Source organism: Bactrocera dorsalis, chromosome 6 (genome assembly GCF_023373825.1).
Source record: "Bactrocera dorsalis isolate Fly_Bdor chromosome 6, ASM2337382v1, whole genome shotgun sequence".
In the NCBI taxonomy this organism is placed as follows: Eukaryota; Metazoa; Arthropoda; class Insecta; order Diptera; family Tephritidae; genus Bactrocera; species Bactrocera dorsalis.
In genome coordinates, this window is record NC_064308.1 from 15132900 (window position 1) to 15146133 (window position 13234).

The 13234-nt window shown below is 37.0% G+C and overlaps 2 protein-coding genes across 5 annotated transcripts in view; one reads left to right on the top strand and one right to left on the bottom strand.

The window, feature by feature from the left end:
• Positions 1-13234, bottom strand: part of LOC125779230 (uncharacterized) — a 101649-nt gene that overhangs the window by 40709 nt on the left and 47706 nt on the right. The window lies entirely within an intron of this gene.
• Positions 1-13234, top strand: part of LOC105224714 (fatty acyl-CoA reductase wat) — an 86273-nt gene that overhangs the window by 31793 nt on the left and 41246 nt on the right. The window lies entirely within an intron of this gene.

A 13234-nucleotide genomic window follows, 5' to 3' on the forward strand; every position in this document is an offset into this window, starting at 1 on the left:
CTCAAGTATTTTTTTGCAAAAGCATAATTTTTTTTAATTTAAATTTATTTCACAACAGTTTGCTCATGGAACGAAAACTGAAAGTCATAATAAATGAGTTTTTATTTTTGCTGTATTATGATTAACAATCAACTCTAAAAAAAATAATATAAAGCTTATTGTTGACTTTTCAGTTCAGAACTAATTTTCAAAAGAAGTCCATTTTCGACTCACAATTCCCCTTAAATCTAAAAAAATCCAGTTCAGCAGCCACAGAGTTATAAGGCAAACTCATTACTTTGAAGCAAATTAAAAAAAATGTCTCTGTCCAGCTCATATTTTTCTGGGTTTTTTAATTGGCCTACATTCCCACAACTTTGTTGGTTTGGTTGATAAAACTTCACCACAGACTTTAAGAATGCGTATTTCACACTGACGCTTGAATTTGACTTGCTTTAAAATTATTTGGAGTTCTATTTGGATAAATTTGTCCAAAAAGATGCTTTGCCTTAGCTTTCAAAATGGGACCACTTATTGGACAGTGTCTTTCTCGTTGACTTAAGAGCCACTTGTACATCTGATTTTCCACCACGTATTATGTCTTATGAAAGTTTTCCTCTTAATTTCGTCACATGCACCTGACAATGCTACACAAATAATTTTTTTTTTTGAAATCATAAATTTTTCGGCGACTGATAAATTTTTTGTTTACGCGCGGCTGTCATTGATGTGATCAAACAAAACTAGTACGACTGTTTTTTTCAGTCATAAGTTACTGCAAACATAGATTCTAAGACTACATACAGTGATGAACAAAAGTATTGGCACAGTAAGATACTTTGCCTTTAGCACTGTTTTTTACCACTTATAAAATAAGTTTTGAATACCAAAAAAAAAAATTCTTAATTAGGACGAGTAATTATCAATTATATTTCCTTTAATTCATTTAATTATCTCTTATATTTATTTAATAGTAATTATAAAAAGAACAAAAGTGCAAATTATAGCGAAACAAAAGTATTGGCACACTTCATAAAAGTATAAAACAAATAATAACAAAGTAGTAAACTATATATAAAATTAATATTTTGTGGCCAAGCCCTTTTGCTTGATGACTGCCTCCAGCCGGTTTGGCATTGATGAAACCAAATTTTGTGTCGTTTCTGCGCCATTATTCTGCCATTCCTCCATTAGTGCCACCTTCAACTCAGCTTTTGTTGATATTGCTCGTTTCTTAACGCGCCTATTTAGTTCTTCCCACAAATCTCCTATTGTGTTGTATCTATTTAAGATCGGGCGATTGAGGGGGATGCGGTAATGTATGTTTTATGTGATGTGCCAGCCACATGCGTACATCATAAGCCCTTTGCTTCGGGTCATTATCGTGTTGAAATGTGAATGACTCTGGCAATTTCAATTTATCGGCATTTGTCCATAATGCCGTCTATGAATTCCAGCTCACCGACACCTGCAGCGGATATACAACCCCACACAATTACTCCTCCACTTCCATGTTTTACAGTAGCAGCAAGGTTCTTTTTTTGCAGTTCGGTGTTCGGCTTTCTCCACACAGTTTGCCGATCAGATCGAAATATATTGAAGTTACTCTCATCTGAGAAGTGTACACTGTCCCAAAAGTCCCTCGGCTTGCTTAGGTCATCCTTCGCATAAGCTAAACACTTCCTTTGGCACGCTTTCGAAATAAGAGGCTTACGTCTAACTACGCGAGAACTGTAATTGACTTCATGCAGTGTCCTCCGGACCGTTATTGGATGAATATCTTTTCCTATCTCTTCATTAACTTCCGCAGCAATTTGTGTGGCTGATATTCTGGGATTCTTTTTTACCTTCTTGATTACTTGACTACGTTCGCGATCACTTAAAGCCTTGGGCCTGATTGTTCATTTTTCGCTTTGTAAAGACGCAGTACCTCTAAAACGTTGAATAATACTCCGTATGGTATATCGGCTTCTGTCCATCATTTCACCAATTTCAGCGTACGATTTACCCTGATTATGCAAATATAATATTGTTACGAATTTACTCCTTGCTAGTTTTACTTTACTAGGTTCGTATATCTGGATTGACAAATGAAACTAAAAGCCGTTTAATTCACTTCAACAAAATCTCTTTATTTTACAAATCGTCTACACTGTATCAGTTTACTCTTAGCACTGGTTCATTACGTTTGCGCTGCCACGGCTTATATAGCCACGCACTCCTCGCTGATGCCGACGTGCCCTTCTAGAATATTGCGTCTGGAAATTATAAGAACATAATGCTATACGGCGCCAAATGCAGCTATTGTTTAGACAAGCAGACAGCCGCGGCGCCAGACTCAGCAATTGTTTACGTAGACAAGCAGACAGCTGCGGCGCCAGATGTCTATTGTTTCGACAAGCAGACAGCCGCGGCGCCAGATGTCTACAACAAGACAAATGCTATTCCATATATGTACCTACAGCTACAATAAGTGATGCATATAGCAATACAAATACAACTTAATACTACTTTTGTAACACTACCCTCCACTAAAGCCTAATCGTCCCGATTAGGCACAAATCCTCTTGAACCAAATGGGGCGAGCCTCTCCAAATGTACTACTTTCATTTTACATCGTGTTTTTCCATTTCTGTGTATGCGGTATACAACGTCATTAAGTCGTTTCATCACCATATAGGGTCCTTCCCAGGCTGTCTGCAGTTTCGGGGACAAGCCTTTCTTTCGAAGTGGATTGTACAACAGGACCAGATCACCTTCTTCAAAACCTTTTGAATTTGCCGCTTAATCGAACCGGTCCTTCATCTTATTGCTCATCAGATGCGTATGCTGTCTTACCATTAGATGCAATTCATTCATTTCTTCCTTTAAGGCAGAACAATCATCTCCATCATTTCTTACAGCTGTAGGATTCGTTCCAAACTTAAGATCAGCAGGGAGTCGCAGATCAGATCCAAAAATAATCTTTGCTGGCGTGTAACCAGTTGTCTCGTGCTTCGCTGAACGATACGCCAGCAGGAACATCTGGATGCACTTGTCCCAATTCCGTTGATCTTTATCAACGATTTTCCGTAGATGTTCTTCGAGCGTTCGGTTGAATCTCTCCACCATTCCATCTGATTGTGGATGTAACGCTGTTGTCCGTGTCTTGCGGATGCCCAATAATGTACAGACTTCTTGGAAAACGAAAGATTCCAAATTTACTGCCTTGATCTGAGTGTAATTTGACGGGCACTCCGAACCTTGTTATCCAATTTTCTACAAACGCTTCGGCTACTGTCTTCGCTTCTTGGTTTGGTAAGGCATATACTTCTGGCTATTTACTGAAATAGTCCATGACAACCAGTAGATATTTGTTTCCGTCCGTACTGGTTGGGAACGGACCTGCAACATCCATTGCGACTCGTTCAAATGGTTATCCCACTTTGTACTGTTGTAGCCTACCGCGACTTTTGGCTTTAGAACCTTTAGCTGCCATGCACTCTACGCAATTACTTATCCATTCTGCTATGGAATCTCGACAACCGATCCAGTAGAACCGTTGTTTAATCTTCTCTATAGTTTTTGTAATTCCAAGGTGCCCTCCACTAGGTCCTTTGTGATATTCTTTCAATACTTTCGGGATCATGGACTTCGGTACTATGATCAGCAGACGAGACTGTTTGCCATCTTCGCTTTCCCAGGTACGATGAATGTATCCATTAACGAGGTTTATGCTGTTCCATTGGGCCCAATATGCTTTTGCAGTTGGACTCTCATTACTTATTTGTTCCTTTGGTGGTCGTACCCCATTTTCTTTGGCTATTGTCAGCTTTGCAAGATCAGGGTCCTCCAGCTGATTGATTCTGATGCGGTGAGGAGTCCAATCATCTTCAGGTTCTATATTCAGTAATCGCACGTCGATTATACCTTCTTTTCCTTCTGATATGGAGCAATGTTTACATTCCAGTGGACAAGGGCGGCGTGATAATGCATCCGCATTTTTTTGGTGAATCCCCTTTCGGTGTTCTGTTGGTTGTTTCCGTTTTGATGGGTTTACCTTTATATTGCAATTTCAGGCAAAGTGACCCGCTTTTCCACAGTTGAAACATCTGCCTGTTGTATTTACTCGTTGTGCAGAAATTGTCTTCAGAGTCTTCAATATTTCTTCCATCAGCGCTGGTTGTTCCATTTCAACCCTTTGTACTTTGTGTGCTGGTTTACTTAGTAGAGAAGCTGTTTCCTGTGTGAGGGCGTGCGAAACCGTTTCAGCAAACGTTCTTTTTGGCAATGCATATGTGGCGCGTTTGGTGTCCACATTACGAATTCCATTTATGAAATTTGAATTTTTACCCTCTCAATGTAATCCACAGGTGCATCTGCATTTGCCAAATAGCCAGCCGTTCTATTTCAATTGCGAACTCTTGCAATGACTCGTTCATCTTCTGACCCCTATTTTGCAGTTCGATCTGGTATATTTGTTTCCGGTGCTCACTACCATATCGTCTTTCTATCGCACTCATCAATGCCTCATAGTTGTCCCGTTCACAGTCTGGAATAGTCTGAAGGATTTCTGCCGCAGGTTCTTTCAATGATACAAACAAGTACGCTACTTTGTCCGCTGCATTCCAGTTATTGGCCATTGCTGTCTTTTCAAACTGAAGTTTGAAAATTTGAAATGGAATACTTCCATCGAATGTGGGTGCCTTCAATCTTGGATTATTTGTTGATGGTGCAGGGCCATGCAGTTGCAGTTCTCGCATACGATTACTCAGTTGAAGAAATTCTGATCTTAAATTTTCTTCGTCATTTTTTATTGTGCTTAATTCGTCTTCAAATTTTGAAAATTTCTCTTGCACTTGTGTATTATTTTCTGTAATCTGTTGTACCAAACGCTTTTCTAACTGCGTATTATTTTCAGTCATTTGTTGTGTAAGGCAAGACTTTAACTGCGATGTATTTTCAGCTATTTGCTGTGCCAGACGATTTTCTGTTTGCACTGCATTCTCGGCTATTTGCTTTGCCAGACGATTTTCTATTTGCACTGCATTATCTGCTATTTGCTGTGCCAGACGATTTTCTTTTTGCACTGCATTTTCTGCTATTTGCTTAATAGCCACTAACAGCATGTTGATGATGTTCGTTGTTCTTCTACTTTTTCTTCTACCTTTGCAGAAGTGTCTGGCCCATCAAATTCGAACTTGTCCACATTAATTCCATCCGCTTCCATTGCTTCACGTAATCGTGCCTGCAGATCCTCCTTTTGCCCGCTTATCGGCAAATTACGCTCCTCCAGTTCCTTTTTTAATTGCTGAATTCTCAATTCTCCGAATTTAACCATCTTGAATTTGGATTATTTGACAATCCCACTTCTGACACCAATTGTTACGAATTTACTCCTTGCTAGTTTTACTTTACTAGGTTCGTATCTCTGGATTGACAAATGAAACCAAAAGCCGTTTAATTCACTTCAACAAAATGTCTTTATTTTACAACTCGTCTACACTATATCAGTTTACTCTTAGCACTGGTTCATTACGTTGGCGCTGCCACGGCTTATATAGCCACGCACTCCTCGCTGATGCCGTCGTGTCCTTCTAGAATATTGCGTCTGGAAATTATAAGAACATAATGCTATACGGCGCCAAATGCAGCTATTGTTTAGACAAGCAGACAGCCGCGGCGCCAGACTCAGCAATTGTTTACGTAGACAAGCAGACAGCTGCGGCGCCAGATGTCTATTGTTTGGACAAGCAGACAGCCGCGGCGCCAGATGTCTACAACAAGACAAATGCTATTCCATATACCTACAGCTATTGTTCATAATAAGGGATGCATATAGCAATACAAATACAACTTAATACTACTTTTGTAACAATATTATTTTATACATTATGTTATTTTTGTTTTTTGCATACCTTTGTTCAGCACTATGAAAAATGGCGCAAAAGTAATCTTCCGATGTTTTTGGCTGTAATTTAACAAATGAAAAATGTTGATTCTGCTTGCAGACTATTTTTATTTGGTCTTTTAAATTTTTACATCTAGTCGAGATTATGATACCATGTAAATGGCTGCCGCCACAGTTGATGCCCTTTTTATGGCATTTTCCATCACTTTGGCCAGAACTTCTGGCGATAGGTCCTCACATTCTTGACTGATATTGCTTTTAAGAGCTTCAAGAGTCTGAGGCTTGTTGACATAAGCCCGCGACTTCAAAAAGCCCAACAAAAAGACGTCTGGAGCGGTCAAATAAGGCGATGTTACTGGCCAGTGCAAATCGCCAAAACGAGAGATTAGGGGCCCGGAAAATGCATCCTTCAGCATATTCGTTGTGGCACGTGCAGTGTGTGCCATTGCATCGTCCTGTTAGAACCACATGTTTTTCCAATCCAAATTCATCAAGTTGCGGCAAAAACAACTCGTTGATCATTGCTCTGCAGCGCTCACCACTCACAGTAACCGTTTGGCCCACGACGTCTTCGAAGAAAAAAGGTCGGATGACTCCTCCAGCAAAAACAGCAAGATGTAATGGCTCTTCGTGGATTACACGCGGATTTTCAGTGCCCCAGAAGCGTAAGTTTTGGTTATTTATGTACCCGGTAAGATGGAAACGGGCCTCATCACTCATGATTATTTTTAATGAAAAATCATCTTCCTCTTGGTGGTAATTAAGGATGGCTTAAGTGTATGTTAGACGCGATTGGCGGTCAGCAGCTAACAGCTGATGCACCGTCTGGACTTTGTACGGAAACCCAGTTTCACAATGGTTGTCTCCGCGCGCCCCCCGCCCGAAAAAGCTCGCATGAGCAAGTCGAAGGTGAAAACGATGATTATTGATAGCCGTGGAATCGTTCACAAAGAATTCGTTCCACCGGGGAAAACTGTGAATCAAGTCTACTATTACCAAGTATTCGAAAGATTGCGAAAACGAGTCAACAGGGTGTGCCCAGACATCGCTCGTAACTGGATCCTTCATCACGGCAACGCGCCGTGCCACATCGCCTTCAGCGTTTCCCAGTATTTGGCCTCTAAAGGGATCGCCGTGTTGCAACAGCCGCCTTATTCGCCCGACATGTAACCCTGTGACTTTTTTTTGTTTCCTAAAACAAAATCGGTGGTCAAAGGAACCCATTTTGAGTCGATTACGGACATCCAGGCGGCTGTGACGAGGGTACTCGCGGACATCCCAGTTGAAACGTTCCAGAAATGTTACGAAGCATGGAAAACGCGCTGGAATCGCTGTATAGCTGCCCAAAGGACTATTTTGAAAGGGATGGCAGAGTTGTAGAATAATTTTCAAATTTACGGTTTTTATGGAATCAGTCTCATTACTTAATTGTCATACCTCGTATTGGTCAAATAAATAGTCACAAATAACCCGCGTTCTGGAGCAGTGTACATAAGCCCGCGACTTGCGCGACCATTGTTTATTTACGTGTACTTCGCATGTGTTTACTCCACAAATGTCAAAAGAGAACTGACATTAATGGTCAATTGGAAAATTTATAGCCTCTTCTAATAAGAGGATTAATTTTGCGCCACCCTGTACATAAACACAATCGATATGTCAGAAGTTAAAATGACATTAGAAATAGAAAAAAATTAAGAAGCACTTAACTTTTTAAGGTTCCGTGTGGCGACTGAAAGCTGCTTAACTTTTTCTTTTGTGCGTCTTAATTTTTCTGAGCCTCTACTCTCTAATACTCATCGCGAGTCTCTGATATCAAAATATTATGTCCGTTTCGCTCTCTCTGCTCACATTAATTGAGTTTTAGATTTTTTGTGCATTTTAAAGAAACAGCCAATAAGTATACTCGTATTCAACTGAACTTAATATAAAAATTTTTATTCGCTCACTTCTATTTTTACTGGGTTATACCTTGCCTACCCAATTGGCAAATTTCGTACTAAGTCGATACCCAACAATCAGCAAAATATGGCATTTTTTGTAAATTCTGTTTATTGTTTTATTGAAAACAATGTTTCCCGTTTTCCGTTTTGTAAAAGTTTTTTGCTAAGGACGACAATGGCAAGTTAGACTCTATATGGCAATGTTTCACTACATTTTTTCCTTCGTGTTTAGCAGAGCTTAAGGATTTTTCATAGAAAAAAATTTAAATTTTGCTGTGTCATATGTAAAGTAAGGACAGTTAAATTTAACACAAACGCTTTTTTACGTTTGTTTTTATTAAAAATATGAAATCTATTCAATGAATATAACCAAGAAAATATTATATACTGTTATTGTCAATATTAACCCTTTCGGTGATTCTATGCCATATGGCATAGCCACTTCTTGAAGCCCATTTTAGGTCATAATGTGTGTGGGTACACTTTTTTTTATTAATTTTGTATTTTTCTTTGAAGTGTTATCTTTAAATAAATTTAAAAAAAAAATTGATTGATGGACCCTACACATTGTTATGTTTCAGAGAACAAGCGTTCCTCGTGAGATTCACAATTTGCAAAAAAAGAACATGTTATACTTTTATATATTTTGTTAAATAAAATTGTAAATTTGTTAGATTTTTGAAATTAATTTAGTAGATAAACATTGCTTTAGTATTTTAGAAAAAAATTAGATCCGAAATATAGTTCAATAGAGCTTCCTGATTTTTTTTATTTCATACTATGCCATATGGCAAAGATTTTTCCCAAAGGAAATTTTTTACTCTGTTGTATAAGTTCATACTGACTAGACGTGTTGACAATGCCTAATAAACTAAACACCGAAGAAATAGAAAATATTTTAATTAGTTTTGATAACTCAGATATATCTGATTTTGATGATGAGGAAGAAGAAGAAAATGGTGTTTTGGAGTCACTATTGCAAACTTTAAATGATAGAAATAACAATGCCTTCTTGATCGAAGAGTTAACTAATCCGGATGGGAATTCTGATCAATTTGAGAAAAATTTGGATGTAGGAGATGATTTAATAGATTTAGAAGATGCCTCGGATCCACCATTCAAAAAAATTATTTCATATAGATGGGCAAAGGCAGAATGGAATACTCCAATCTCAGGATTTTCAGAAAGTTATCCAATGCAAGATGCAAAAACTCCTGTTTCATATTTTCTAAAGTACTTTCCATATGATTTTATTGACACTATTGTTCAGGCAACAAATCAAGAGATCTTGACATTAATGGGATTGGACATCATTATTGGAACAATCGGATATCCTCGATTACAAATGTACTGGGCTGGTGCTACTGAAATACCAGCCTTGTGCATAATAAATACATGGGAGGAGTCGACAAGATGGACTTTTTGCTATCTTTGTATCGAATTTCTATTCGGACAAAAAAGTGGACCCTTAGAGTTTTCGACCATTTTCTGGACTTAGCAGTATGCAACTCTTGGTTAGAATATCGCAATGATTGCGAAAGTAATAACATAAGAAAGAAAGATCAAATGGATTTATTAGCGTTCCGGAATGATGTAGTTGATGGATTGCTGGCATTGGCGACAGTTCAAAGTGGCGCACGGCGCTTCTTTTTTGTTTTTGGTTTTAAAATCTAATTTTTAGCTTTTTTATATACTTAAGCCTACCTTATGAATAATCAAAACTAATTTTTTAACATTTTGTTTGCAAAAGTGGATTTTGGACACTATGCCATATGGCATAGAATCTATTTAACGAAAAAAAAAAATATAATATATAAGTTTTTAATTCAGTTTTAAAATTGTTGTTTTTATTGGATTAAAAGCATTTTTTTTAAACTTAAACACAAGCTATAAAAACTATAAAACTATAAAAAATAAGAGTTTATTGTAACTAAAACTATAAAAAATAGGAATTCATTGTCAATTTCTGGTTCAAGAGTATGTCTTCATCTGTATAGTTCTCTGAAAAAAAGAAATATAATAAAACTAATTCAAATATAGAAATAAATCTTTCATGGTATAATCTAAAGCAATTTCTGGTCCCGTTTGGAATGCAGAGATGAACGTTACATTTTGCACACAAGTATCTGGAATATCCTTTGCATCCTGGTACTTTACATATACGTTTTACAGGTGTATACTCAGGCCAATGTTGAATACCATCGAAACGAATCGAACCTGAAGGTGCCCTTTCATATGAAGGTCTTGATTTCGAAGTTGATGGAGTGCTAGAAAGGTCTAAGTCCTCCGATTGCTTGGGTCTGCTAAATACGTTTGAACTGAAATGGCAAATCGTTGGAACGTTGGATCGTTTGTATTCGATAGCTGCGTCACAATCAGTAGCAGAGATAAAGAGATGTCCAACTCCTCTCTCACTGGAAGTGAGTGAGCAATTACTAAACGTCAAAACCTACTGAACTTTGACAGCTAATCGAGTTCAGTAGGTTTTGACGTTTAGCAATTGGAAACGAGCGATGGCCAGATTGAAATCTTACCAAAAAAATATGTAAACGGAGAGATTTGTTGCACTTACAAAAAATGTAAAACAATAAAAATAAATTTATGAAATCTAAATGTATTTGATGAAACATTTTGTAATGTCAAGCATCATAGTATTATTTTCAATGGGAATTTATTAAAACATTTCTTGATTAAGAGCTAAAAAGTTTAAAACCTTTTATTGGGCATTGAAAAGTCAAAACCAGTTGTTTTAACATGCCATACAAAGATTTAAATAGATTCTCTATGTATTAAATAACCACTAAATAGTAATTTTTATTCTTACTAAATGTTGGGTGTTTTAATTTAAATGTCCAAAAATTAGTATTTTGTCCAATCTGGCCATAATGGAAAATGTTATAAAAAACGCTTATTTTGAAGCGCTCTCACACTGGAATAAGTTGGACTTCCCTTTATTCCTGATCAGTAGGGTTCTGCTACCCGGTTTAGGCGCATGAAGATTGCGAAACATAATAATGACAGATCCAGCTTTGAGACGCAAATGATGCGGCGGTATCCCAAGCCTCTCCAAAGAATTTAGAAATTCCACTGGATATTTCACGACTTCGTCTTCATTGTCAAGACCAGGGATGGGCACATTTTTAGTCCGCAAAGTTAGTAAAGTGCGCACGGGGGCTAGATGAGGGGAATATCAGTTTACGGAGAGAAGGGCATAACAAGTTGAGAAAAGTTGCGAAAAAAATCAATTACATTCCTCCGTAACTTGATGTTCATCGCAGAGTGGTTGCGACAATACTGACATTGTACACAAATTTAAGAGTGGAAGTTTACTTCATATCGGAATTGTACAGTTGTGTGAACAAAAAGAGGTAAACATAATTTGCACGTTTTAGAGATTCGCATTAATATCTGTTTTAATTTACCTTTGGATGCTGGAAATTCTAATCACTGTTAGGAAAAAATATATATATGTCATACTTGTATCTAAAAACAATTTTATTTAATAAGAAAACAGCATATTTTAAAACTTCACAACACCTTATGGTTGTTCCTATTTTGTTCACACCACTGTACATGTGATAGATCAGTCAATGGTGGTGATGCCAGTTGTAAAAATTCATTTTAGTTACAATTGGGAAAACTTTTATCAAGTTGTGGGCTTTTATACGTACATATGCATACTAGGGGTATAACTTTTTGCATTTTTTGAAAAAAAAAATTTACATGGCATAACACGATGAGGAATAGTAAAAAAATGATAACTGCGTTTTTAGTTTTTCGATTTATTTCAAAAACTTCACGCAGAATTTAAATTGAAATTTCGTATGAAAATTTCATACATATGACAAGAAAAAACACCATATGAGATTATGTTCTTTTCTTTGTGTCTGTTTTGTTTTGCTCTTCTACCGTTATTCGTCGTATTTTTGCATATGACAAAAATAGATAACGGTAAATTTGAGTAAATGCTTTATGAATGATTGAAACTTCGTATAAGCGTCGCGCCAGTTGCCTTTATTTAGCTGTCGGTCTCTCATTCAGTGCGTGGCGGCTGGAGTGAAAGTGTCTTTTTTAATTAACAATGTCTTTTAAAAAAAGTGGTGCTGAAGTTTTAAAAAATTCAAAACAATGGGAAAACAATTTAATAACATTTGAAAAATCTAAGAATAAGAGAAGAGAAATCAATAACATTGAAAACCCCTTGAGTGAATTGTGTAAGATTCCAAAACAGACCGTGATTATAGGAAGGTATAATGAATTAGCAAAAACGGAGAAATTGAAAAAGAAAAGATGCCAGATTATTTCAAACGAAATGATTGCCTTGTGGTCGAAACTAAACATTCCGAGCATAACACGTATAGCTGCACAACGGAAGATAACAAAAGGATTATTCAACATTTTTAAAATTCCCGGATGGCAGAAATGTTACAATGGCGTTCAACAAATTATTTATTTAAAAGGTGTCTGGCTAGGAACTGAGGACAAAAAGTTGTATGAACTCCAAACAACTACAAATGGAGAAGTTGGGTACACGACAGCTAAAGCAGTTTGTGTGCATCCCTCCAAAGCTGCGCTTTTAAGAGAAAAGGTTCACAGCACCTCGTGTTTAAATAAAGTGGCGCTCAACACTTCAACATCATCAGCTGAATCTGTCGAGCAATCACATTCTCCACCTGTTGATGAATATAAAGCTCCTCTTCAAAGAAAAAGGAATGGGAAGTGTTCAACAAAAGCAGCAGTGACAATGGTAACAATGGAAGAAAGAAGTGCAGGCCGTGGTGTTAACAAATGAAGCTAAGGAAGTAAGAATAGCGGCAATGGTTCTTGAAAACGGGAAAAGTTTGTCAATTTTTGAAGGTTTCTATTTAATAATATATTTTTAGAGCATTAATTAACTTTCTATAACTTTTTTAAGGAATAAGGAATGTATTGGATAAATTTAACCTTTGGAATTCCATTAAAATGATTGTTAGTGACACAACAAACGTTAATACAGGGGTTAAAAGTGGAGTTGTTCGTTTACTGCAGAATTGTTTTCAGGAAAAACATTTGTCCCCACCGCAGTATATTGGATGCCAACATCATGTATTAGATTTAATTTTGAAGCATGTGATGAATGAAGTACTAGGTGGAAAGTCGACATCGCCAAACATCAGTTATGACATATTTACCGAATTGATTATGAACTACGAAAACCTAAAACAAAACTACAAACAAAACGAAGAAAAGTTGATCTTAAGGTCTATTAAATGGCGTGATGACATGCAATTTTTATATGAACTAGGGCAATATTTTAAATATTATGAAGTAAACAACACGTTCCCATACATAAAATTTAGAGTTTTACCAGCGCTCAGCAACGCTCGATGGAATTCTAGAGCTATATTAGCGATTTTAACGTTCATACTAATACCGGAACACA